The sequence below is a fragment of the Oryx dammah genome, unplaced genomic scaffold (genome assembly GCF_014754425.2).
Source record: "Oryx dammah isolate SB20612 unplaced genomic scaffold, SCBI_Odam_1.1 HiC_scaffold_20, whole genome shotgun sequence".
NCBI lineage: Eukaryota > Metazoa > Chordata > Mammalia > Artiodactyla > Bovidae > Oryx > Oryx dammah.
The window spans coordinates 52,991,641-53,017,549 of record NW_024070204.1 but is presented as its reverse complement, the minus strand read 5'-3'; the positions used below and the strand labels follow the sequence as shown (position 1 = coordinate 53,017,549).

At 38.7% G+C, this 25,909-nt stretch overlaps 1 protein-coding gene and 1 pseudogene across 1 annotated transcript in view; one reads left to right on the top strand and one right to left on the bottom strand.

The window, feature by feature from the left end:
- NDUFAF2 (NADH:ubiquinone oxidoreductase complex assembly factor 2) overlaps window positions 1–25,909 on the bottom strand; it is a 175,268-nt gene that overhangs the window by 86,647 nt on the left and 62,712 nt on the right. The window lies entirely within an intron of this gene.
- On the top strand, window positions 4,993–5,979 carry LOC120879551 (annotated as a pseudogene).

Sequence of the window (25,909 nt, the reverse complement as noted above, 5' to 3'; positions counted from 1 at the left end):
AAATGATGGATTCATACTATTTATGAACATACATAATAATGTGTTCACTTTGAAGAGCTGAAAGAGAAGCAGCCTTCTGGTTTTGATTGATGTTTAGGAAATCAGTATCTTGAAGTACTTTATTCATCTAATATATTCTACAGTTCTTTGTAAAGCTAAATTATATTCAATGTATAAAGTATATTTATGTTGAGAATTTGAGCATTTGAAGAAATAACACAAAAAACTAACATTTGATGATTCTGCTATATAACTATGTCTGAATCATGACAGATGAGTTAAATGTCCTAAATACACATAAAAAGGGAAGGAAAATAAAGGAGGGTATAAAATTTTTTTTAGCCAAATTAAACAGGCTTTAAAACATATTATACGGAAATTTCAGGTTTTAAAAAGACTGTTCTTACAATGAGGAAATTTATGATTGACTGAAAAAAATTTTTTTTTCATTTTGAAATGAAAGTTGTTAGCTAAAGCAAACAAATTCCAATCTGGTACATCTTAATATAAAAAGGAATAGTATTTTCTTCTCTCAAAATTAGCAAATACTCATAGTGTTGTAAAACAAATATAATCAAAGCATTTGATTTCCATTTGAATACTTGGGTCTGTCAATAGAGAGGCAGAGAGAAGCTGAAGGAATTAATTTTTAAAAGTGGCAAATATTATTAAAATTTAGAGAATTATTAAGCTACGCTATACCACTTGCAGAGCTTGGGACTACCTCAAATTTTATTTTCAGATTTCAAAGGTAGATGACATGGCTGATCATTTGATTAATTTCTAGACCCAAACAGTTTCGCAGAAATCAAATAGTTCTTGGCCATTTCTCAAAGATCATGAAAGCATCAAGGACTGCACTGTTAGCTACCATGACTAATTCACAAAACAGATGACAGTTTTAAACATGGATATTTAGTGAAAATAGAGTATATTGTGTGATGTATTAGTCTTAATTTTAAAATATATATATATTTAGTTATTAGTCCATGAAATTATTAATATCTTTCATTCATCTATTTAGTTTGGTTAACATCAGGCACTACTTATGAATGAATAGAAATCTATTCTGATATAGAAAGAGACCACAGATTCTCATCTAATGAAACATGATACATTCATCTATTTAACAGGAACTATACTAGTATTTGTGAACCAGATTTCTGAGTATAAAAACTGGGCTCAGTTGGTAAAGAGACTGACGTGTCAACAATTTTCAAACTCTTAAGTTTTTAAAATACCTTCTTTAGTAGATGAATTTATGAAACTGTTCAAAGCAGAGCTTCTCTGGTTGAGGCAGGCAGGGGTCCGTCCAAAGTACAATTTACCTTTACCCTCTTCCCCTTCCCTGGAGACAACCTCCTTACATTGTTAGAGTCCCAAGAAGCACTGTGCAATTCACTAATGCAGACCACATCCTGCACTTCTGAAACTGCAAAATCCACCCATGAACATATATTCGTTCTCCAGACAAAATCAAGATCTTGTGAATAGCAGAAAGACCATATTGCTTCTCTTCCTACCCAATCTTTCACGTAGTTAATCCTGTGATCTGTCACAAATCCTGAGTGATCCATGTAAGACAATGCAGGATTGTTCCTTAAAATTCATACACTAAGGAGTGGTGGTGGTGTAGTTGCTAAATCGTGTCTGACTCTTGCAACCTCATGGACTGTATCCCACCAGACTCCCCTGTCCACGGGATTTTCCAGGCAAGAATACTGGAGTGGGTTGCCATTTCCTTCTCCAGGGGATCTTCGCAACCCAGGGATTGAACCCAGGTCTCCTGCACTGCAGGCATATTCTTTCCTGACCGAGCTACCAGGGAAGCCCTAAGGAGATACAGGCCCACTTCAGTTGTGGAGTACTTTAAGATGGGTGTCTCCAAATCACTGTGCACAGGAATGTGGGGACTGTCTCTAGTCAAGAGTATGCTGGTAATGCTCCTCAGGATATTACCTGCAAAAGAATCAAATAACTGGACTTAAAATTTCTTTTTTAGTAGTAATAAATGATAAAGCCTAACACTTTTTTCCTAAGCCTTGCTACTTCTTTATAAGCTTCCAGAGTCCAGAGACAATATAATTTAGCAACATATCAATAACATTTTGCTAAAGTGGTTTTATTCATCAGTATTATCTGATTCATTCAGAAGAGCAGAATCATATTTATTGAGCAACATTTATGGGCATAGTACTTAGTTGACATTTTTACTCAGGGCCGCGAGCAACTTTACTACTGTATGACAACAGCACCACCTATTGGTTGCCAAGGGCTCATAACAATCCAAAATCCACCTGCTTCCTTGCCCTTCAGAAAGACTAAAGCGTAATTTGGGCTCTTCTTTTATTCCACCTTTTATTATTAAACCCACTTGAAAAAATTTTCAGCTGAGTTAAACCTACTTGAAAAAGTTATCATATATATATAGAGTCCATGGGGTCGCAAAAAGTCAGACACAACTGAGCAACTAATACCTCGCATCCTTCAGAGTTAATGCAACTCTCTTAATTCCACTGCTAAACAATATGTGTTTTTGCTGCTGCTGCTAAGTTGCTTCAGTTGTGTCCGACTCTGTGCGACCCCATAGATGGCAGCCCACCAGGCTCCGCTGTCCATGGGATTTTCCAGGCAAGAGTACTGGAGTGGGTTGCCATTGCCTTATCCGGTGTTTTTGCTAACATTCAGCAATTCAGATGAATTGAGGGTTAAAAGGGATTTGAGAATTATTCTGGAAACCGAACTGCCATTTATAACACAATTACTATTGAAAAATGTGTTCAATTTAAGCAAGCTGCTTATGTGGAACTTTTGGAATTCAAGTAGGTTGGGAACTTGCTTTAAAACAAAAATATAAAAGCATTAAGACCGCACTGTGGTTTCCAAGGCAAATGCAGGAATAGAATTCTGATACAAAACTATATTGCATATACCTTCCCCCTTTTTAGAGTTGATGAACATCTGCCTTGTCCTGTGGAATCTGAATCTTTCAGTACACACACTGGAATACTCAAAAAAATGATGGAGGTATATTGCTACTCTGCAGTGGCTCATTAAAGTTATACCAATGATATCAGATAATATTAGATCTCATTATTCTAACTTCATTTCTATGATGAAAATTGCCAGGATTACATCTATTACTCTAACCACTTCAGTTCAGTCCCTCATTCATGTCCGACTCTTGGCGACCCCATGGACTGCAGCACGCCAGGCCTCCCTTGTCTAACTAACCACTTAATGAGCACCAACCATGAACTGATGTCCTTACACTTCTGTTACACAGAACTTTGTGTCTTTCTGTGATAGATCCTTAGTATCTAGCCCCTGAAGTTGTCCTGTCTTCATGGTAAACTCTAAGTTCTCATGTGTGGGAATACCATGTTGAAGTGGGGAAATAAGATACCCCAAGCTAAGCAATTAATATGAAGCAACTTTTAAAAATGTAATTTATTTGTTTTGGGGTTTTTCCTGGCTTCATGGCACAGCATGTGGGATCTTAGTTCCTCAACCAGGAATCAAATCTGTGCCCCTTGCAGTGGAAGTATGGAGTCTTAACCAACTGGACCACTAGTGAAGAACCAATAGGAAGTCATTTTTGTTTTGGTACCGGTCAAGTAGCAAAGGTTTTGTCCCTTGGCCTTTCCCCTGTACTTTAGTTCTAGAAACTGCTCCTGATAACCTGATTTGAACGCAATTTGTTACAGGCATTTGTTATATGCCTCTGCTCCATATACATTGTACTCGTAACTGCTCTCACCTGTCTGGACAGAATCTATTCTTGGTGGAAAGACAGATCCTACTCCTGTACACCAATTCCATGGTCTACTGAAACTTGTCTATGGCTTAAGGATGATGTCAAGTGCCCAAGTTGCCAAGCCCTCTCTAGCCTTGCAAATCTCCTGTCTAGGACTAACTCTTCAGGACTTGGAAACCTATGGTCTGGTCTGTTGATTCATCAGGTGTTAAGACATCTGGGCTTCCCAGGTGGCTCAGTGGTAAAGAATCTGCCTGCCAATGCAGGACACCCAGGTGACTCCTGTTTGATTACTGGGTCAGGAAGATCCCTGGAACAGAAAATGGCAAGCCACTCCAGTGCTTTTGCCTGGGACAGAGGAGCCCAGTGGCTACAGTCCAAGGTGTCACAAACAGTCAGACATGACTGAGCATGAGCACTCCTCTTCCCTCCTATGACATCCACCTGTCCTGAGCCTCAGTTGCTTTTCCTTTAAAATCTCTCAAGTCTTTGGATTGTACTATTGCTTTACTCACATCCTAATTTAAAAACTTGCAATTGTTTTCCTAATATTAATAAGAATACACTTAACATTATATTTTTCTTGTTAAATTGGCCAACAGTATGTTTTAAAATTATTTTAAGACAATTTCAATTACTACTGCTTGCCATCCATGATGCAAATTTTCAACAAAATACATACTTATTAATGTTCCTCTAATTTAATCTTTTTATATCATTATTACACACACCCCCACCCAGGCCCTTGTTTCATGTCTATATTAATAGAAAAACCTCCCTAATCATACTATATTTCTTTCTTACATAACCATCCTGGGTAGACATTCAGGTAAGTCCGTCATTTAAGGATCCATGCTGATGGCTATTCAGCCACTGTCAACATATGGCTTTCAGGGTTTCCTGAGCACTGCCATTTCACTCAGCTAAAAAGAAGAGAGGGCCCTGAGAAACATATATGCAGAGTTTTATTGGCCAGGTCAGGAAGCGACTCACATTACTTCCACTCACAGTGCACTAGAAAAAAACCCTAGTCATAAAAAACCTAGCTACACCTAATTTTAAAAGATGCTGGTAAATGTAGTCTAGCTGTGTGTTCAGGAAGGAGAAAATGGATTTTAGTGGAGAGTAGTGGTCTGAAGTGACTTAGCAGCAGCAGCAGCAGCAGTGGTCTCTACAAATATACTCCTGGATAAAGCCAAATCAACAAAGAAATTGAGATGTGGTCACAGTGGAAGGTCAGAGGGGAAGCAGGTGTGAGTGGGCCCAGCCAAAGGAGACATGGCTGCCAGAGTGTTTGAGTCCACCGGCAAGTTTGGCCTGGCCTTAGCCATTGCAGCAGGCGTGGTGAACTCTGCCCTGTATAATATGGATGCTGGGCACAGAGCTGTCCTCTCTGATGGGTTCAGTGGAGCACAGGACATCGTCATAGAAGGGACTCACTTCCTCATCCCTTGGGTACAGAAACCAACTATCTTTGACTGACGCTCTCGACCACGTAACGTGCCAGTAAACACTGGTAGCAAAGATTTACAGAAAGTCATCATCACCCTACAGCATCCTCCTCTGGCCGGTGGCTAGCCAGCTTCCTCGCATGCTCCCCGGCACTGGAGAGGACTCCGATGAGGGTGTGCTGCCAGTCCATCACTACAGAGATCCTCCAGTCCGTGGTGGCTCAGCTGAAGAACCGATCACCCAGAGAGAGCTGGCCCCCAGACAGGTGAGCGATGACCTCACAGAGTGAGCAGCGACTTTTGGGCTCATCCTGGACGACCTATCCTTGACCTTTGGGAAATTCACAGAGAGGTGGAAGCCAAACAGGTGGCTCAGCAGGAAGCAGAGAGGGCCAGATTTGTGGAGGAAAAGGATGGGCAGCAAAAGAAGGAAGCCATCATCTCCATGGAGGGTGACCTCAAGGCAGCGGAGCGGATCGCCAACTCACAACCGCCACTGCCATCGAGCCGGTGATCCAGCTGCGCAAGCGGGAGGCCGCGGAGGACATCGCATAGGAGCTGCCACGCTCGCGGAACATCACCTACCTGCCCGGAGGGCAGTCGGTGCTCCTCCTGCTGCCCCAGTGAGGCCCACACCTCCTGGGCCATCTGGACCACAGCCCCCAAGATGTTCAGCACCACCTTCCTTCTGCTACCCCAGAAATCACTGTGAAACTTCATGATTGGCTTAAAGGGAAGAAAGTAAAAGTAAAATCACTTCAGATATGTTAATCAGATTAAGCTCTTTGATTCTTCTCATTTCCATCCCCCTTTTTTCAATCCACCTCCCTACCCCAAATCGCCAAGTGCCTACACAGGCCAGCTTGGCTCCTGTCTTTGGGGCCAGCTGGTACTCCAGCCCAGGCACTGGCAACTGGCAGAAGAAAGGCAGGGCTTTGTGTGTGAGGAGCTGGGAGTCAGCAAGTAAACCTGTAGCCTCCAACCAACCCTTCATTCAGGACTTGAGGAAGATGGCACACGCAGATGAATGGGGGACACAGGCCTCAGATTTCTCCAGTGGTTCCTGCACAGACCCAGCTGAAGAGAGGTGCTGGGGAAGGTCAGAGAGGAAGTGATTCTTCTCTTACCATAAAGCTGATGCTCTTTAACTGCGGGACCAGCGGAAGCAGGTGTGTACAAACAGCATAGATTGAAGAATCTGCCCCCGTCAAGGTGGTGGGCCTGATTTGCTGCCCTCCCCAGAGTCCTGGAATGGACTTGGATAGTGAGAGCAGACCTGGACTGAGACGAGAGTCCTGTGACCTTGCTTTCTACCTCCCACCTTTGTGTCTCAAATACCCGGTGGATTTCCAGCTTGAAGGACTGCATCTGCCCAGGGCTGCATGGGCCTGCCAAAGACGTGTGCATCCAGTGTTCCTGTCTCCCTGGTTCAGAGACTGTCTTTCTAGAGGGCTCTGTGCCTGTGCCTTGAAGGTAGACCATGGGAAAAAGACATTTATGGAAACTACTATCAATCAATGACACCCAGACCTTCCAGCTCAAAAAAAGACCCCAAAACCCAAAGAAACAGAATACCAGACCATGTCATTTTGGCCCACAGAGAAACTTCCCCCACTTTTTAATTGAATTATGGTTGACTCAAAATATTAGTTTCAGGTGTACAACACAGTGATGTTATTTTTAAGGATTTTACTCCATATAAAAATACTAGCTATATTCACTGTGCTACACATACATTTTTGTAACCTATTTTATATCTAGTAGTTTCTACCTCTTAATCCATTTCACCTATCTTGTCCCTGCTTCTAATTACTCAAAACTGTTTTTACTGAATTAAAAATCTGTGAAATACCATTACCCATATTTTAATACAATTATAAGAAATACTTAAGGGGAAAAATGTATTAAATCTATCAAGTGATGTTGTAAAAGACACCTGTTCATTACACTGTATAATACCTACATAGGAAAACCGTAGGAGACTCATATCAGTATGAGTACTGAGGATAATAGAAAACAAATATCATTTTTCTTTTACAGGACTAGGAAAAATTAACAACACTGACCCAGTGTTATTATTGATGGTGCAGAAAAATTTATAAGCTCTTATACTATTGGGAAAGTAAATCAGCCAGTATGAACTGTGTGACCAACTGTTTCCTTTTCTGGACAGACCACCAAGAAGCTCAGCAGAATGTTCACAAATTATCTCTAGCAGGGTAATTACAAGAAAAATTTTGTACTTTTTTGATTGGTTGGCTTTTTTAAAATAAGAAACATGCATTTTTTAAGAACTAAAAGCAAAAGGAGGCTATTTTCATTTTTGTAAACTAAAAATTAGTCATATTCCTCCAAGATAGTTGTTTAGATGATTGATCTCATAGCCACTGTGAAGCTCTGACTGGAAGGTTTTCTCTTTTTGAATTTGCTGCTATAAAGCTCAGAGTTACATTTGTGGTTCACTCTTAGAAAATGTGCAGTAACGAGAGTTTATGTGAGAGCCTTATACCTGGCTCCACTTTCCCCTCACGCTGATTTTCCTCTCTCCTTTCACTGCAATTTTATGTCTTTGTCTTTGAGTCCTCAATCTCATGTCTTCTCCAGAAGGAAGTGAATTATCTTATAAAACAGTTTTATTGTCTCACAACTCTATCACTCTTTGTATACAAAACTTAAAGATTCTACTCCATGTATTTTTCTTTTAAGAATCAAAATTCTTCACTTCATTTACAAAAAAATACCTAAATAGAAAATATAGTTATAATAATAAACATATATTTATATAAACACACACATGATACATAGTCAAACACTTTACTATATATGGGAGAAAGAGAGGAAGGTTCAAAATGCTCAGAATCTGGTTCAGTAGCACCAGTATTTTTTCACTATGACTCACATCAATCTATGGAGAAGGCAATGGCACCCCACTCCAGTATTCTTGCCTGGAGAATCCCATGGAGGGAGGAGCCTGCTAGGCTACAGTCCATGGGGTTGCAAAGAGTCGGACACGACTGAGTGACTTCACTCACATCAATCTAATGGCCTCACATTCCGGAAGGGACACCAAGACATACGGTATGTACAGTTCTCCGGTATGATAGTAACAACTTTGGCTCTTTGGCTATTACTGATCTGAAACATGCTGGTGGTCTCAGGGGTCAAATGGTTAAGAACAGAGATTGACTACAACACAGAGACAACTATGAGAGAAAATGCTCTATGCTATATCACACACTGGGCTTTTCAGGTGGCGCTAGTGGTAAAGAACCCACCTGCCAATGCAGGAGACATGAGATGTGGATTCGACCTTGGGTAGAGAAGATCCCCTGGAGGAGGGCATGGCAACCCACACCAGTATTTTTGCTTGGAGAATCCCATGAACAGAGGAGCCTGGTGGGCTACAGGCCATAGGGCCGCACAGAGTCAGACACAACTGAAGCGACTTAGCACCCACAAACATACCACACACACACAAAAATATGGTACCCAAAACTGTGGAGTATAATGGAGTATAAAAGAGTCAAGTGGCACAATATTCAAATTTAGGCTTTCGCCATGATCTCGAAACAAGACTGTATATTCCATAATAATGTTCTCTGTGTTAAAGTTTGGCTTAAATTATACTACTATACCTCACACCTATTAAGATATCTACTATTGAAAAAAAAAAGAAAATAACAAGTGTCAGCAAGGATGTGGACACAATGGAATCCTTGTGCACTGCTGGTGGGAATGTAAATCTGTACAGCTGCTACGGAAAAGAGTATGGTGCTCCTCAAAACAGTTAAAACTTGAATTATCATGGGATCCAGAATTTTACTTCTGGGCATATAAGCAAAAGAACTGAAAGCAGGGTCTTGAAGAGATATGTGTACACCCATGCTCACAGCAGTACCACTTACAACAGACAAAAGATGGAAGCAGCCCAAGAGTCCATTGACAGATTAACAGATAAACAACACTGGTGGTATATAGATACAATTCAATATTATTCAGCCTTAAAAAGGAAGGAAATTGTGACAAATGCTACAACATGGAAGGACCTTGATGACATTATGCTAAGTGAAATAAACCAGTCACCAAAAGACAAACACTGCATGATTCTACTTATATGAGGTACCTACTTTCTTCTGTGTTCATAGAAATAGAAAACAGAATGGTGGTTGATGGGAACAAATGGGGAAGGAAAGCTGTTGTTTAATGGGTACAGAGTTTCAGGTTTTCAAGATGAAGAGTTTTAGAGACTGGATGTAAAACAATGTGAATGTGCTTAACACTACTCAGCTGTGTACTTAACACTGGCTAAGATAGAAAATTTTATGTTATTTGTGTTTTGCCATAATCACATACATATACGTATGTGCATGTACATGCATGTATGTGCAAGCACATGTATATAAAATTTACAGATTTTGTAGCCCTGTTATGACAGTTCTTCAACTTCTGGTAACTAAGATGTGGTCCCCTGAAAGGAAGTGAATGGACACATTTAAAAGGTCTGGGGCTTATCACAGAAGTAAGAACGAGCATGTTTTTCTATATATTTCATCTGTAGCTTTTCCTCCAACTGAATTACAAACTCCTTATGTATAAACACAGTATCTTCTGCTTATCGCAGACAGTCAGTATTCCATGCCAGGCAAATAGAAAGCTGGTTGCCACAAGAATGTTTAGGTTGCATGTTACTCATATCTCCAAATTTTAACAATTTTAAAATAAGCTAGAACTGAAAGGAAATTTGGGAGATCATACTAGAATCATCATCAAGCCGTTTCTTAAAGCTCTTAAAAACCAAGGAATATAAACTTATTCCATCATTAGTCATTCAAAGACCTTACACATCAGGTTAAAAAAGTGTCCTCATAAAACTTTGTCAAACTATACAGAGGTGATCGCTGACAACAGTGTGAATTAACTAAATGCCACTTAAACATAAACTTGGATCAAGGTCACATAATTTCTCAGTACAGAACATAGAATTTAAGTTCTGGTCTGCATGACTTCAGAGCCTGTGCATATACCATTTCCTATCACCCTTTAATGTCAACAAATGTACAACCAAAATAGTTAAACCACTCTATAAAACTAAATGTAAGTTTGGGTACACTCAGTACTTCTTGTCAAGAGCACAGTTAGCTCTGATAGAGGATAAATCAGTTCAGTTCAGTTGCTCAGTCGTGTCCGACTCTTTGTGACCCAACGATCCGCAGCACGCCAGGCCTCCCTGTCCATTACCTACTCCCGGAGTCCACCCAATCCCATGTCCATTGAGTTGGTGATGCCATCCAACCATCTCATCCTCTGTCGCCCCTTCTCCTGCTCTCCCATGTTTTATTCCTCAAATAACTTTTTAGTACTTGATGAGATCCTAAATTACTAAAAACAACTTTTTCCCTAGAAGTGATTTTTTTTCTTTTAATCTTTCTTAATAAAGGAAACTCTTTCTAACAAGGAAGAGTGGGTTTATCAAAAAATAACTATGTCCTCTTGTGATCTATTTATATTATTTTTAATAAAGGGCTATTTGAATATATTGACTCAAATAGTATATAATTAGAGGATGTAATACCACAGGGATAAACTTGATCTTTAAAACTGCCAGATTAATATCCTTTCTATATATATATTACAAAGAATACAAAACTCTGATATAAATCCAAAATGCTTAATTTTGTAGATTAGTATGAATAGGCTTTAAAAATATACCTTGGCTTCCACAGAGCTGAAGGAGGGCATAAAATTGCATCTCATCTTTTGCTTTTCTCTCTTTGAATATGAATGGATAGTATCAGGGTTCCCTTACCTTCTTGTTTCATTTATGGAAATAGCCATCCATTATGTGCCTTTCTCCAGGCATCTCACATACTCTGTGGCTTTCAAACACCAAATTTGATGATTGTACTTTTGTTGTGGTGGAGATTTAGTCGCTAAGTTGTGTCTGACTTTTGCAACCCCATGGACTGTAGCCCACCAGGCTCCTCTGTCCATGGAAAGAAAGCCTGGAGTGCTGCAGTCCATGGGGTCGCAAAAGAGTCAGACACAACGGAGCAACTGAACTGAACTGAACTGAACTGGCTTCCACATAGAGATGCAGGGATGGATAGTTTCACTTGCATGTTATGTCAAAAGCAACTCTGACACGCAACTGACAAAGCCTGAAAAAGCAGATCCGATTGTGAGCGTTCTGCCACCACTCATCTCCCAAATCGCCCATCTTAAGCCACTCTAGTCAGACTTTGATGTCCTTACAGTTTCAAAGATGACATTTTGCACTGCCTCATTGCTTCTAGCAAAACAATGAGAAACATCTAAATCACAAAGAAGAATGAGGAATGATACTTCTCCACTACCATGTCTTCAAGGAAAAAACACAAAGGTTACAAGAAGAACTCTTATTCAGGCGTTAGGGTTAAGATCAACTTTTCTGACATTGAGAAATAAGGTGATTAGACCAGGTATAATGGCTTGAAGAGGGCTGCCTTGGGAGACAGTTTTGGTAACATTAACTTCTCAATGCAAATTATTAAACATTTCCATTGCCCTTACCTTTGGGAAAATTCATTTATCCAACAAGAATCTTAAGTTTATAACTCCAATGCCTCATTCTTCACTTCATACAAAAACAAAACCTGTCCATGCCTTTGAAACAGTTCAAGGTACCCTATCATATTAAAGAGCATCCACATTTTTAACTCAGTCTCCTTCCCAAAAAGTTTAATCTGAGTAAGCACTAACCCTGGGATACAAAAATAATTTGACAACTGAGTTATTCTGTAAGAAATGATATGAATATTTATTTTTTTGTTTTTTGTTTTTACTTAAAATGGATAAACAACCAAACATATCTCCTCAGTTGAAAGCCGTCCAAACATAATTTCCAAACTCTCCAAATCATTAAGGGGGGAAAAATCCAAGGGAATGAATTCTCAAAGTTAGCTCCAGAACATATCAGGAGTTTAAAAATATATTAGAACTGGCTAGGTCTTATTCAGATAGACAATTAAATTTGTGGTATGAAAGAGAATGAGTTCATGGGTCAATAATAAGAATGCCATTTTAAAGGGAAGAAAAGAAACAAGTTTATCTTCTTTTTTTCACTTGTTTAATATAAATTACTTTGAAAGTAAACTTTCTTTGTTCTTCTATTCCATCCTCCACGAAATAAGAACTATAAAATCACTGATAAACGGCTCGAAAGACTTTCCCTTCACCATAGTGACAGTATACACCCTTACATAAATGCCACTTAAGCTGACCCTAGGCACACACAGCACCACCAGACACTCCATTTTACTCCTTTTACTTTTCCTGTCCTTAATACCTCAGAGGAAACCCAACTGGGATGAGACAGTATTCTGGGAATAGTTGGGTCGATTCTTTTTTAGGCTGTGGGCTCTGTGGCAGGTTATAAAGACAAAGATAAGGTTCTCATCATGGTTTAAACAACATGAAACATCAGAGAGAAAAATGTGGTTGTTACAGCACTGAGGTTCACAGGAAGTACGCACCTAGTGCAAACCATGATTGGATCAGAAATCACTGAGGTCAACCCTCATCTCAAAAAGTTATGGCAATGTTTTACTTTGTAGATCTCTACAAATAACTAATACGACCTTGACACCAGTTAAGCTGAAAAACATATGCTGAATAAAAGATTTTTTTTTTAACGGCATAGTATAAAGTTGCTGGAGAAGACTCTTTTTTCATTAAATTTTGAGTAAGATTTTTTTTTTAATTTAATTGGAGGCTAATTACTTTACAATAGTGTAGTAGTTTGTGCCATACATTGACATGAATCAGCCATGGGTGTACATGTGTTCCCCATCCTGAACCCCTGTCCCACCTCCCTCCTTATCCCATCCCTCTGGGTCATCCCAGTGCACCAGCCCTGAGCAGCCTGTCCATGCATCAAACCTGGACTGGCAATCTATTTCACATATGATAACATACATGTTTCAAAATTATTCTCTCAGATCATCCCACCCTCGCCTTCTCCCACAGAGTCCAAAACACTGTTCTATACATCTGTGTCTCTTTTGCTATCTCACATATAGGGTCATTGTTACCATCTTCCTAAATTCCATATATATGCATTAGTATACTATATTGGTGTTTTTCTTTCTGACTTAATTCACTCTGTATAATAGGCTCCAGTTTCATCCACCTCACTAGAACTGATTCAAATGTATTTTTTTAATGGCTGAGTAATATTCCATTGTGTATATGTACCACAGCTTTCTTATCCATTCGTCTGCTGATGGACTTCTAGGTTGCTTCCATGTCCTAGCTATTATAAACAGTGCTGCGATGAACACTGGGGTACATGTTATCTCTTTCAATTCTGGTTTCCTAGGTGTGTATGCCCAGCAGTGGGATTGCTGGGTCATATGGCAGTTCTATTTCCAGTTTTTAAAGGAATCTCCACACTGTTTTCCATAGTGGCTGTACTAGTTTGCATTCCCACCAACAGTGTAAGAGGGTTCCCTTTTCACCACACCCTCTCCAGCGTTTATTGTTTGTAGACTTTTGGATAGCAGCCATTCTGACTGGCATGAGATGGTACCTCACTGTGGTTTTGATTTGCATTTCTCTAATAATGAGTAATGTTGAGCATCTTTTCATGTGTTTGTTAGCCATCTGTACGTCTTCTTTGGAGAAGGGTCTGTTTAGTTCTTTGGCCCATTTTTTTATTGGGTCGTTTATCTTTCTGGAATTGAGCTGCAGGAGTTGCTTGTATATTTTTGAGATTAATTCTTTGTCAGTTGCTTCATTTGGTATTATTTTCTTCTATCTGAAGGCTGTCTTTTCACCTCACTTATAGTTTCCTTCATTGTGCAAAAGCTTTTAAGTTTAATTAGGTCCCATTTGTTTATTTTTGCCTTTAATTTCATTACTCTGGGAGGTGGGTCATAGAGGATCCTGCTGTGATTTATGTCAGAAAGTGTTTTGCCTATGTTTTCCTCTAGGAGTTTTATGGTTTCTGGTCTTACATTTAGATCTTTAATCCATTTTGAGTTTATTTTTGTGTATGGTGTTAGAAAGTGTTCTAGTTTCATTCTTTTACAAGTGGTTGACCAGTTTTCCCAGCACCACTTGTTAAAGAGATTGTCTTTAATCCATTGTTTATTCTTGCCTCCTTTGTCAAAGATAAGGTGTCCATAGGTGCGTGGATTTATCTCTGGGCTTTCTATTTTGTTCCATTGATCTATATTTCTGTCTTTGTGCCAGTACCATACTGTCTTGATGACTGTGGCTTTGTAGTAGAGCCTGAAGTCAGGCAGGTTGATTCTTCCAGTTCCACTCTTCTTTCTCAAGATTGCTTTGGCTATTTGGTATTTTCTGTATTTCCATACAAATTGTGAAATTATTCGTTCTAGTTCTGTGAAAAATACCGTTGGTAGCTTGATAGGGATTACACTGAATCTGTAGATTGCTTTGGGTAGTATACTCATTTTCACTATATTGATTCTTCCAATCCATGAACATGGTATATTTTTCCATCTATTTGTGTCCCTTTGATATCTTTCATCAGTGTTTTATAGTTTTCTATATATAGGTCTTTTGTTTCTTTAGGTGGAGAAGACTTTTGAGAGTCCCTTGGACTGCAAGATCAAACCAGTCAAGCCTGAAGGAAATCAAGCCTGAATATTCATTGGAAGGACTGATGCTGAAGCTGAAGCTCCAATACTTTTGCCACCTGATGTGAAGAGCCAACTCACTGGAAAAAGACCCTGACGCTAGGAAAGACTGAAGGCAAGAGAATTGCAGGGGACTTCCATGGTGGCCCAGACCGTAAAGAATGCCTGCAGTCCAGGAAACGCTGGTTCAATCCTGGGTTCAGGAAGATCCCCTGGAGAAGGGAATTGCTACCCACTCCAGTACTCTTGCCTGGAAAATCCCATGGACAGAGGAGCCTGGTAGGCTGCAGTCCATGGGGTCGCTAAGAGTTGGACACGACTGAGCAACTTCACTTTCACTTTCATGCACTGGAAAAGGAAATGGCAACCCACTCCAGTGTTCTTGCCTGGAGAATCCCAGGGATGGGGAGCCTGGTGGGCTGCTGTCTCTGGGGTCGCAGAGTCAGACACAACTGAAGTGACTTAGCAGCAGCAGCAGCAGCAGCAGCAGCAGCAGTAGCAGCAGCCAGTACTCTTGTCAGAATCCCATGGACAGAGGAGCCTGGCAAGCTACAGTCCACAGGATCGCAAAGAGTCAGACACAACTGAGCAACTTTCACTTTTGGGTTTGTATCCCATCCTTGGCTTCCCTCCTAGCTCTGATGGTAAAGAATCTATCTGCAGTGAAAGAGACCTAGGTTTGATCCCCGGGTGGGGGAAGATCCCCTGGAGAAGAGAATGGCAACCCACTCCAATATTCTTGCTGGAGAATCCCATGGACAGAGGAGTCTAGTGGGCTACAGTCCATGGGGTCACAAAGAGTCAGACACAACTGAGCAACTAACATTTTCACACTCTCAAGAGAAGGGGGGCAACAGAGGATGAGATGGTTGGATGTCATCACTAACTCATGGAAATGAGTCTGAGCAAACTCTGGGAGACAGTGAAGGACAGGGAAGCCTGGCGTGCTGCAGTCCATGGTGTCACAAAGAGTCGGAATTGACTTAGCAACTGAGCAACAAGAAGGCAATTGGTTAAGAGCACAGTCATTGGAGCCAGACCACGTGGCTCTGAAATTTGCCAGGTTATATAATTTAGTATTACTTAAATTCCCTGTGCCCACTGTTCAGTTCAGTTCAGTAGCTCAGTCGTGTCCGACTCTTTGCAACCCCATGAATTGGAGCACACCAGGCCTCCCTATCCATCACCAACTCCTGGAGTTCACTCAAACGTCCATCGAGTCAGCGATGTCACCCAGCCATCTCATCCTCTGTCGTCCCCTTCTCCTCATGCCCCCAGTCTCTCCCAGCATCAGAGTCTTTTCCAGTGCGTCAACTCTTCGCATGAGGTGGCCAAAGTATAAAATAGGAAAAATAAGATAAAATACACTAACAGGATAATTTAGTGACTGTATATAAAGTACTAAGAATAGTACTTGGCACTTAAGTGTTAGATGTATTAGCTATTATTGTTATTATAAATTATTCTGTTGGCTGATTATAGTTTAAAAATCATACTACAAACCAAATAAATAGTTGTTTATACTGAACTTATTTTGCTGTTGAAGAGGAGTAGCTGGCAAGGGAAGTTCTGACACACTGAAGTTCAAATTTGCCTGGAGCCCTGCAGAGTCTAGTGACTTTAGGATCAAAGAAGCATTTCAGAAAAGTTGGTAGGAAGGTCAAAGATGAGGTGGCCAAGATGGGGAAGGAAGACCCTGAGCTCACTTCCTTTAAACAAACATATCAAAATTGCAACTATTTACAGAGCAATTACTTATAAAAACCTGAAAACTAGCAGAAAACAGTCAACAACTAAATACATAAAGGAACCACAAAGAAACAGGAAGGAGGGGTAGAGATATGGGAGTGCACTCCCACATACTTTGGTAGGCAACATACAAATGGGAGAATTATCACAAATGCAGAGGTTCTCCTCAAGGGGCAAAGGGTCTGAGCCCATATTAGACTCCCTTGCCTGGGGCTCTTGCACTGGGAAGATGAGCCCCCAAACATCTGGCTTTGAAGGCCAATGGGGCTTGTGTACAGGAGAGCTGGAAAGCTGCAGGAAACACAGACTCCACTCTTAAAGGGATTATGCAAACTTTCACATGCTCTGAGTCCTGGACTTTTGTTTGGTTGGAGATTTTTAAAATTACTGATTCAGTTTCGTTACTGATACTTGGTCAGTTCATATTTTCTTTCTGGTTTTCAGTCTTGGAATAGTATATGTTTCTAAAAATTTATCCACTTATAAATAGTCTATTTTATTATGCATAATTATTCACAGTAATCTCTTATGATTCTTTGTATTTCTGTGGTATTATTTGAAACTTCCTCTCTTTTATTTCAACTTTATTGATTTGGACCCTCTCTTTTTAATGAATCTGACTAAAGGTTTATCAGATTTGTATATCTTGTCAAAGAGCCAGCTTTTAGTTTCACTGATCTTTTCTATTGTTTTATTTCATTTATTTCTGCTTGGATCTTTATGTTTTATTTCCTTTTACTAACTTTGGTTTTTGTTTGCTATTCTTTCTCTAGAGGCTTTAGGTATAAAGTTAAGTTATTTAAGATTTTTCTTATTTCCCCAGGTAAGCTTGTATTGTATAAACTTCCCTCTTAAAACTGCTTTTGCTGTGTCCCATAGGTTTTAGATCATTGTGTTTTTGCTTTCCTTCATCTCTGGATACTTTTTTTATTTTTTCTTTGATTTCTTCAGCGATCCATCAGTTGTTTAGTAGCATATTGTTTAGTCTCCACATGTTTGTGTTTTTTTCAGTTGATTTCCAGGGACATAGTGTTGTGGTTGGAAAAGATACTTGATTGTGATTTCAGTCTTAAATTTACTGAGATTTGTTTTGTGGACTAGCTTGTGATAGTGTGTGCAACTGGAAAAAAATGTGTATATTCAGCTTCTTTTGGATGAAATGTTCTCTATATATCTATTAAGCCTATCTGAGCTAATGTGTCGTTTAAAGCCAATATTTCCATATTGATTTTCTTTCTGGATAACCTATTGATGTAAACAAGGTGTTAAAATCTCCTACTATTACTATGAGTCTGGCTGAAGGTTTATCAGTTTACTTTTTCAAAGAAACTTTTCCCTTCCTTCCTTTATATTTGTCACTTTCTCTCTTTATATTAATCTTTGTTTTATGTATTAAATGGTCCTATGTTAGTGTATATGTACTTGTAATTATTATATCTTATTGGATTGATCCCTTACAATTATTATATGTTATTGAATTGGAAAGGCTTTCCTATAAATGATAAATAACTCAGAAACTTTTAAGAAAAGTGCTATATATTTTTCTTTCTAAAAAAACTTCTAGGGAGAGGAAAAAAAAAAAAAAAACCAAAAAACTATTAAACGAAGTCAAAAGACCAAGGAAAAAACTGGATGTTTACCCAACTGAAAACTGAATGTGGTTATTTCAATGGGTTGAGAAAGGACTATGGTAAACTTTTGATGCTTATATTAAATACCTTTGTTTTTTTAATTACTTTCATAATTAGAAAAAGAAAGGTAAAAATATAAGAACAAAATGCTGACATCCAAAGTACAAACACTTGTAACCATTTCTGCAGATGGACACTACTTAATTTGAAGGATTATTTCTTACTTAGGTTAACACATCCTTCTCTAAAAGACTATCTACAGAGAAGGCATCCTTCTATATATAAATTGCTTTTGGTAGGGCTACACTGGATTTGCTACCAACATGGAAGTCCCAAAGATGATTATTTCCATTGAATACACAGAATTGGGATGAGGTACACAGAAAAAATGATCAAATATCAGAAAGAAAGGTTATATACTATACATAAGTCCTATTTGCTGAGTGCTCATCTCTGCACATACACATAGCTGGCAACTTCCTTTTATTAGTTCAACCTTCTAGAAATTATTTTCATGCACACAAGTCAACATAAAAGTCAACATATGTATTAATATATATATATGTAAGTTATACATCTTCCCCAATGGCTCAAACAGTAAAGAATCTGCCTGAAATGTAGGAGAATCAGGTTCATCCCTGGGTTGGGAAGATCCCCTGGAGAAGGAAATGGCAACCCACTCTAGTATTCTTGCCTGGAGAATTCCATGGACAGAGCCTGGTGGGCTAGAGTCCATGGGGTCACAAAGAGTCGGACACAAACTGAGCAACTAACACACATGCATGCGTGCACACGCACACATGTATCTTATACATATATACACACATATAATTTTACCTCTTTTGCTTTTCCACAAAAAAATAGCTAACTCTACAAAATTTCTGCAATTTTCCATTTTATTCAGTTCAGTTCAGTTCAGTTGCTCAGTTGTGTCTGACTCTTTGTGACCCCATGAATTGCAGCACGCTAGGCCTCCCTGTCCATCACCAACTTGCGGAGTTCACTCAAACTCATGTCCATTGAGTTGGTGATGCCATCCAGCCATCTCATCCTCGGTCGTCCCCTTCTCCTCCTGCCCCCAATCCCTCCCAGCATCAGAGTCTTTTCCAATGAGTCAACTCTTCGCATGAGGTGGCCAAAGTCCTGGAGTTTCAGCTTTAGCATCATTCCTTCCAAAGAACACCCAGGACTGATCTCCTTCAGAATGGACTGGTTGGATCTCCTTGAAGTCCAAGGGACTCTCGAGAGTCTTCTCCAACACCACAGTTCAAAAGCATCAATTCTTCGGCGCTCAGCTTTCTTCACAGTAATATCTACTGGAATTTTTTATACAAAATATTAATACACAAAGCATGCCCTCGTTATTTTTTTACAGCTGCATCCACTGCAGATATATACTACCATTTATGGTACTGGCTTGCTAATGATAAGCACTTGAGTTAAAGAGGAATTTAAATTACAATCATAGAATTATTCCTTTATCAAAGACCAATAAATTTCAAGGACTTCCCAGGTAGCTCAGTGGTAAAAGAATCCACCTGCCAATACAGGAGCTGCAAGAGACGCAGGTCCAACCCCTGGGTAGGGAAGATCCCACGGAAGAGGAAACGGCAACCCATTCCAGCATTCTAGATGGACTAATCTCATAGAGCAGTCCAGAGGACTACAGTCCAAAGGGCAGTAAAGAGTCAGACATGACAGAGCTCAAAGGCATGCACAACAACAAATGTTGAACAAAAGGTAAAAATCTCATATGGTTTATATAGTACCATCAAGGTTATTGGGCTCATTTGGGTATTAGAGTAACAGGAGTAGGTCCAAAAGTACAAATATATTTCTAAAAATATATTCCAGCATATTAGTTACAAATCTACTTGCTCATATCTAGATTTTTAATTTGAGTTTATTATGGATAATTTTACCCATATGATCCAGTCACAAGATATGTCAGAGAAACTGTCAGAGTTCAAGAAGAATACCTGGTTTGCCCATGGCTGCCACAGAGATTTTTATTTTGATCTATGGAACGTGAAAACATCGTTGGAAAGCAGAAAGAAGATAATTACCAAGTGGCCCTTAAAATCATCTCTTTCCTCTAGAAAACATAATGAACAAACGTCTAAAAAGATATCCTTTACTAATTAAAATCAGTGATCCTTTTCTTATTAGTAGAAGATAACTTGAGTGTCCACCCACAGATTTGTATATATAAAGATTTAGCCATTACAAGAGATGTTTATATTCACCTTGTTGGATAAACTAAATTTTGATTATAATTCATAATTTATTAGTTTATGTAGCTAAAAGGCATATACATTTAAGTATTTGCCAATTTTTAAAATTGGCATTCTTTTTTTTTTTCTAGTACTGGTCCATTTCCTGTAGTGAATTAAATTAGTATTTCTTACTTACAGTCTCTATAAGAAGGGTGAGAATTCAATATACAAAGACTAGGAATTCCTGTATGCTAAAATTCATGCAAAAAAACTCAAAACCTGAGACAGGTTAAAACAACCTACAAGCACCTAGAAGAGTCATTAGTGCCTCCACTAGCAGTATTTCAACTACTTGGTAACAAACTCTCAAAGGGACAATTTAAAACTACTTGTAATCAAAGAGAAACAAAAAAAATGATACTAGCAAATGGAGAATAAATTTAAACTGAGACATAAGAATATTATTTACTGACCATTTTTTCATTTCTTAGAAATTCAGGCTATAAGCCAATCCTTTAAGAGTAAAAATTAAAAATTTTCATATATCCCCTTGAATGTTATTTTGGAATATCAGTTCTTCATAAAATACCATGACTTTAAATTACATATTTTAGTCTTTTTACTAAAATGTTAATCTTTATAAATGATCTGTACTTTGGACAAAGTTTTGATAGTTAAGCAATCATTTATTTTCAGTTGTGCTCTATAATGTTAAAGCAAAATTGTGACAAACTGAATATTCTCTGGAAAATTCAGATTGACAGCTCTTTAGAAATTTTATTTACTTTAAAATTCACTTCAGATCTTATCTTTCATATGAATGGGATCTAAAAGTGATAGTAACAGCGAGCATACCTTTGCTAACTATAGAAACCTATGCCTGGTAATTATCTCCAACCTTTTCCATACAGAATATCCTTATGATTATTTATACTCTTGTCTTCCTCGAATATGCAAATCTAATTTAAAAATAACATGTTTATTCATGACGAATACATTTGGGAACCTTAAAAAATAAGTGTCCACACACTTATGTGATAACTATTTGGGGGACACTGACATGTGCATATTATGGATGAGTATAACATGGTTTCACCCTCAAGGACCTCACAGTATAGCACACAGGACAAACGTGTAAAAGTAAGTAGTAAAACGTGTGTTCTTAGGAGAATGGTTAGGAATTCTGTCTTAGTCTCCTAGGGTTGCCATAACAAAATACCACAAACTGGGTGCTTTAAAACAAGAGAAGTGGAACTTCCCTGGTGGTCCAGTAGTTAAGAATCCACCTATCAATGCAGGACATGCAGGTTCAATCTCTGCTCCGGAAGCTAAGATCTCACATGCCACAGGGGCAACTAAGTCCGTGTGCTGCAATGAAGATTCCACGCGCTGCAGTTAAGACTCAACGCAGCCAAAAGTAAATCAATACACATTGAAAATGTAGAAATCTATTCTCTCAGAGTTCTGTAGGCTAGAAGTCCAAAATCAAGGTGCAGGCAGAGTCAGGCTCCCTCTGGAGATGCTAGGGAAGATGTCATCATTGCGTCTTCTAGTGGTACTGGCTTTCCATGACATTTCTGGGCTTGTAGCTGCATCACTCCAGTCTCTGCCTCCATCATCACAAGACATTCTTCTCTCTGTGCTCTCTCCTCTTCTTGTAAGACACTAGTCATTGGATTTAGGGCCCACTCTAATCTAGCAGGACCCCACCTCAACAAATTACATTATACAAAGACCTTATTTTGGGCAGATAAGAACTTCTGGGGGATACTATTCAACCCATTACATTAACCATGTATGAGGAAAGAAAGGAGAAAAAAATAAAAGACTTATCAGACTGTGTAAACTTCAGGTTAAAGTGTTTTATAAATTGTTCTTGGTTGAAGCCAGGGAAAGAGGACAATTTCAGAACTAAACTTTTTTAACATGTTCAGTTGTTGCTGGTGGTGGTTTAGTCACTGAGTTGTGTCCAACTCTTGTGACCCCATGGACTGTAGCCAGCCAGGCTCCTCTGTCCATGGGATTTCCCAGGCAAGAATACTGGAGTGGGTTGCCATTTCCTTCACCAAGAAAGGAATCCTTCTTGACCCAATGATTGAACCTGTGTTTCCTACACTGTAATCGGTCTTCTGAATTGCAGGCAGATTCTTTACAATTGAGCCACCAGTTGTTGTTCAGTCGCCAAGTGGTATCTGACTCTTTGTGACCCCATGGACTGCAGCACGCCAGGCTTCACTATCTCCCAGAGTTTGCTCAAACTCATGTCCTTTGAGTCAGTGATGCCATCCAACCATCTCATCCTCTGTCGCCCTCTTCTCCTCCTGCCCTCAATCCTTCTAAGCATCAGGGTATTTTCCAAATGGGTCATGGTGGAGTTCTCACAAAACATGAATCACTGGAGAAGGGAATGGCAAACCACTTCAGTATTCTTGCCTGGAGAACCCCATGAACATTATGAAAATGAGCCACCAGGGGGTTGTGCAAATCTTCATTTCAATAATGGATCTGAGATGATTTAATAGAGTATCCTCAAAGTCCAAAAGAGTTACTGTGTTTTGATCTATATCAATGACCCTTCAAAATTTCATCCTATAGTATGAAAAATGACAAAATAAAGTAGAGATGACAGTCCCATCTGTTGTTACCTGTAACACCATGTATCTCATCAGAATTAAGGGCAAGGTTGTTTTTCTCTTTGATGAGCCATAAGTAAGATGCTGTTTGATTTTTATTGAATGTAATTATTCATACTTGCCAGAAAGAATAGAAATATAGTCATAGTCACTGAAACAAAAGAACTAGCTATCCCATCTCTTGAGGAATTCTTAGGGCTATCAAAAGTCCCCCAAACCACAATTAGGTCATAATCATTCAAAAAAGAGGAAAAACCCAGCAACAACTCTAGCATTGTTTTCAGGAGTCATATTTCTTAATTGATGCTTTTATTCTGGCTGTAACTTTCCTTTTTTTTTCATGTTTGTTAGGTGTTTGACAATTAACATCTAAGTTAATTGGCAAAACAGAGGTTAAATATAATTATTTCCTTACTTGCACTGTTCACTAAAAAGCATTCTGTGGTAAAAAAATGACAAAATTATTCATGCACATTCAGTTTGAAACTTGGGCTTAATTACTATTTTCTAGGAGGTAAATATATTTCTTTGAATTTTGGGATAAAAAAAGGTTTATGTCACAACAACATTCATGATTTCTAGCTCTTTTTGAGAACTATTATCTATTTGTTTTGTGTGCTTTATAAAATGCCTGATAGATGTTATACCTTCTTCAAAAACATGATACTTTAGAAAATGAATTCTACAGTACACTTGCTACAAATATGGTCTCCTCCCACCCCCCTTTTCAACAGTAGCTTAAATAATGCAAGTACAAATGCCACTTCTTTAAATATCTGATGGGTCCTCAGCACTCTGGCATGTGCTAGCTTTGTCCCCAAGCTTTTTTTTTTTGGCCTGTCAGCTGTGAGAAACAGTTTTCTACCAATTACTGTCACAATATGAATAAATTCAAAACTGAAAATATAAGCACTGAATATTTTTAGTAAATTTATCCCAAAACTACATTAAAATAGGGATTTAGCATGTAAACAAGGAATTTAGCAAGTAATAAGAAGCATCACATTCTACTTTGTCTTCTATAAATAAAAATACAATAGAAGAAGATAAAGGGAAACGCGCTCAAGCACAGAAAGAAATGGGCAAATGACAGCGAGTGTATAAAATGAAAAGAAAAGAAAGTTACAGTGTATAAAATGAAAAGAAAAGAAAGTTACAGCCAGAATAAAAGCATCAATTAAGAAATATGACTCCCCAAAACAATGTTAGAGTTGTTGCTGGGTTTTTCCTCTTTTTCAAATGATTATGACCTAATAATAAATAATTTTAAAAAGATTTATATAGTATTTCTCTCTTTGTCCAACACTGGTTTCTTTAGCATGTGCCTTTAAACATTAGGCCAGCAGCTGGTTGCTAACATGATTGTTGTTCAAAAGGTGTTAAAAAACGTGCTATAAAAATTACCAACATTCTTAGGTTATGACTGTTAATAAAACCTCAAATAAACAAGATAGAGTTGGCTCTTACTCTAGACTGGTTCTCTGCCAAAAATTGTGTAGGGAGAGGTTTAACAAAAATCCTAAATTTACAGGTACAACTAATAAATATTCAGTTTGTGTGGGCGCTGTATGTATAATCCCAATGGTACAGCAGAACATTGCTCTTTTAGTCCTAAATCACAATTAAGTTTGTATACGTGGTGATGATGACCATTATTCCCAAGACACACACTTTTAAACTTATTTTCAGAATAGGCATTATGGTGTCCTTTGTGTACTGTCACTTTTTTTTTTTCCTTTTTTTTCCCCCATACAGAACTAGAAGATTGGGCCTGAAAGTCATAGCTTATGTCGTTACTTACCTCTACCTGTCTCTGACTTTCCCTCCCTATTTTTAATTCACCCATATTCAGTCGAAGTCATGTTATCATTTCTTTCCCCTAAATGCCCCTCATAAGTAAGCATCTTTTACAGACTACCACCACCCTTTACTTCAGATTGGCACTGTTTGCCTATATTATTGCAGTAGCAATAGCTTCCTAAATAATCATGTGCACCCAAATCCATACTGCCAAAGTAATCGCCCTAAATTCCCCCTTTAATCATGTCATAGCTCTTTCAGATCTATCCAAAGGCTTACCATTACCTATACAGAAGCATTTCTCAAAACATGTTTTATAGAATACCAGGGTTTCACAAGATTTTAACCTGTTTCAGTTTTTTTAAAAAAGGACTTTTTTAGCCACATGAAGCTTAGCCACAAAAGTGGTTTCTGCTTTTGATGTACTAAAGACATATTACATATATCCAAGGGTGGGAGAGTACATATTCCCCAAATTTATTTCATTGCATAACTCTTCTACCACACAATACCTTGCCATCTCTCCTAGAACACTATGGCAGTTTTTAAAAGCACGAACTCCTTAGTTTGCTCTTTATGACTCTCTAACATCTGACCTCAAACTATTTCTAAACTTACCTCTCACTGACTTCTATTTGAATTTCCACCTTCAACTAGACTTCACACTCGCTATATTCTGAGCAGGTTATACATATGACTCTGTCCTCCTTGTCTATACAATCTCTGTAAACCTTTCACAGCCAAGTTCAAGATTCAGGTCTTTCACAAAGCTTCCTCTAACAATTCAAAGGCATAATAATCTCTTTCTCTTCTGAATCACACCACTTACATTTCATCTAATGCTCCATGTGGCACCTGATCACTGCTTGAACACAAATCTTCTAGAGACTTGCCTCTGAATCTAGTTTTCACTTGAGGTTCCCTCTCGCTTACTAGAGAGCGAGAGGTCCTTGAAGGAAAAGGCATACCTTTTGTACATGCCCCATAGTATTTACAGCTTTGCGATGAACAGGGCCCAGAAAATATTTGCA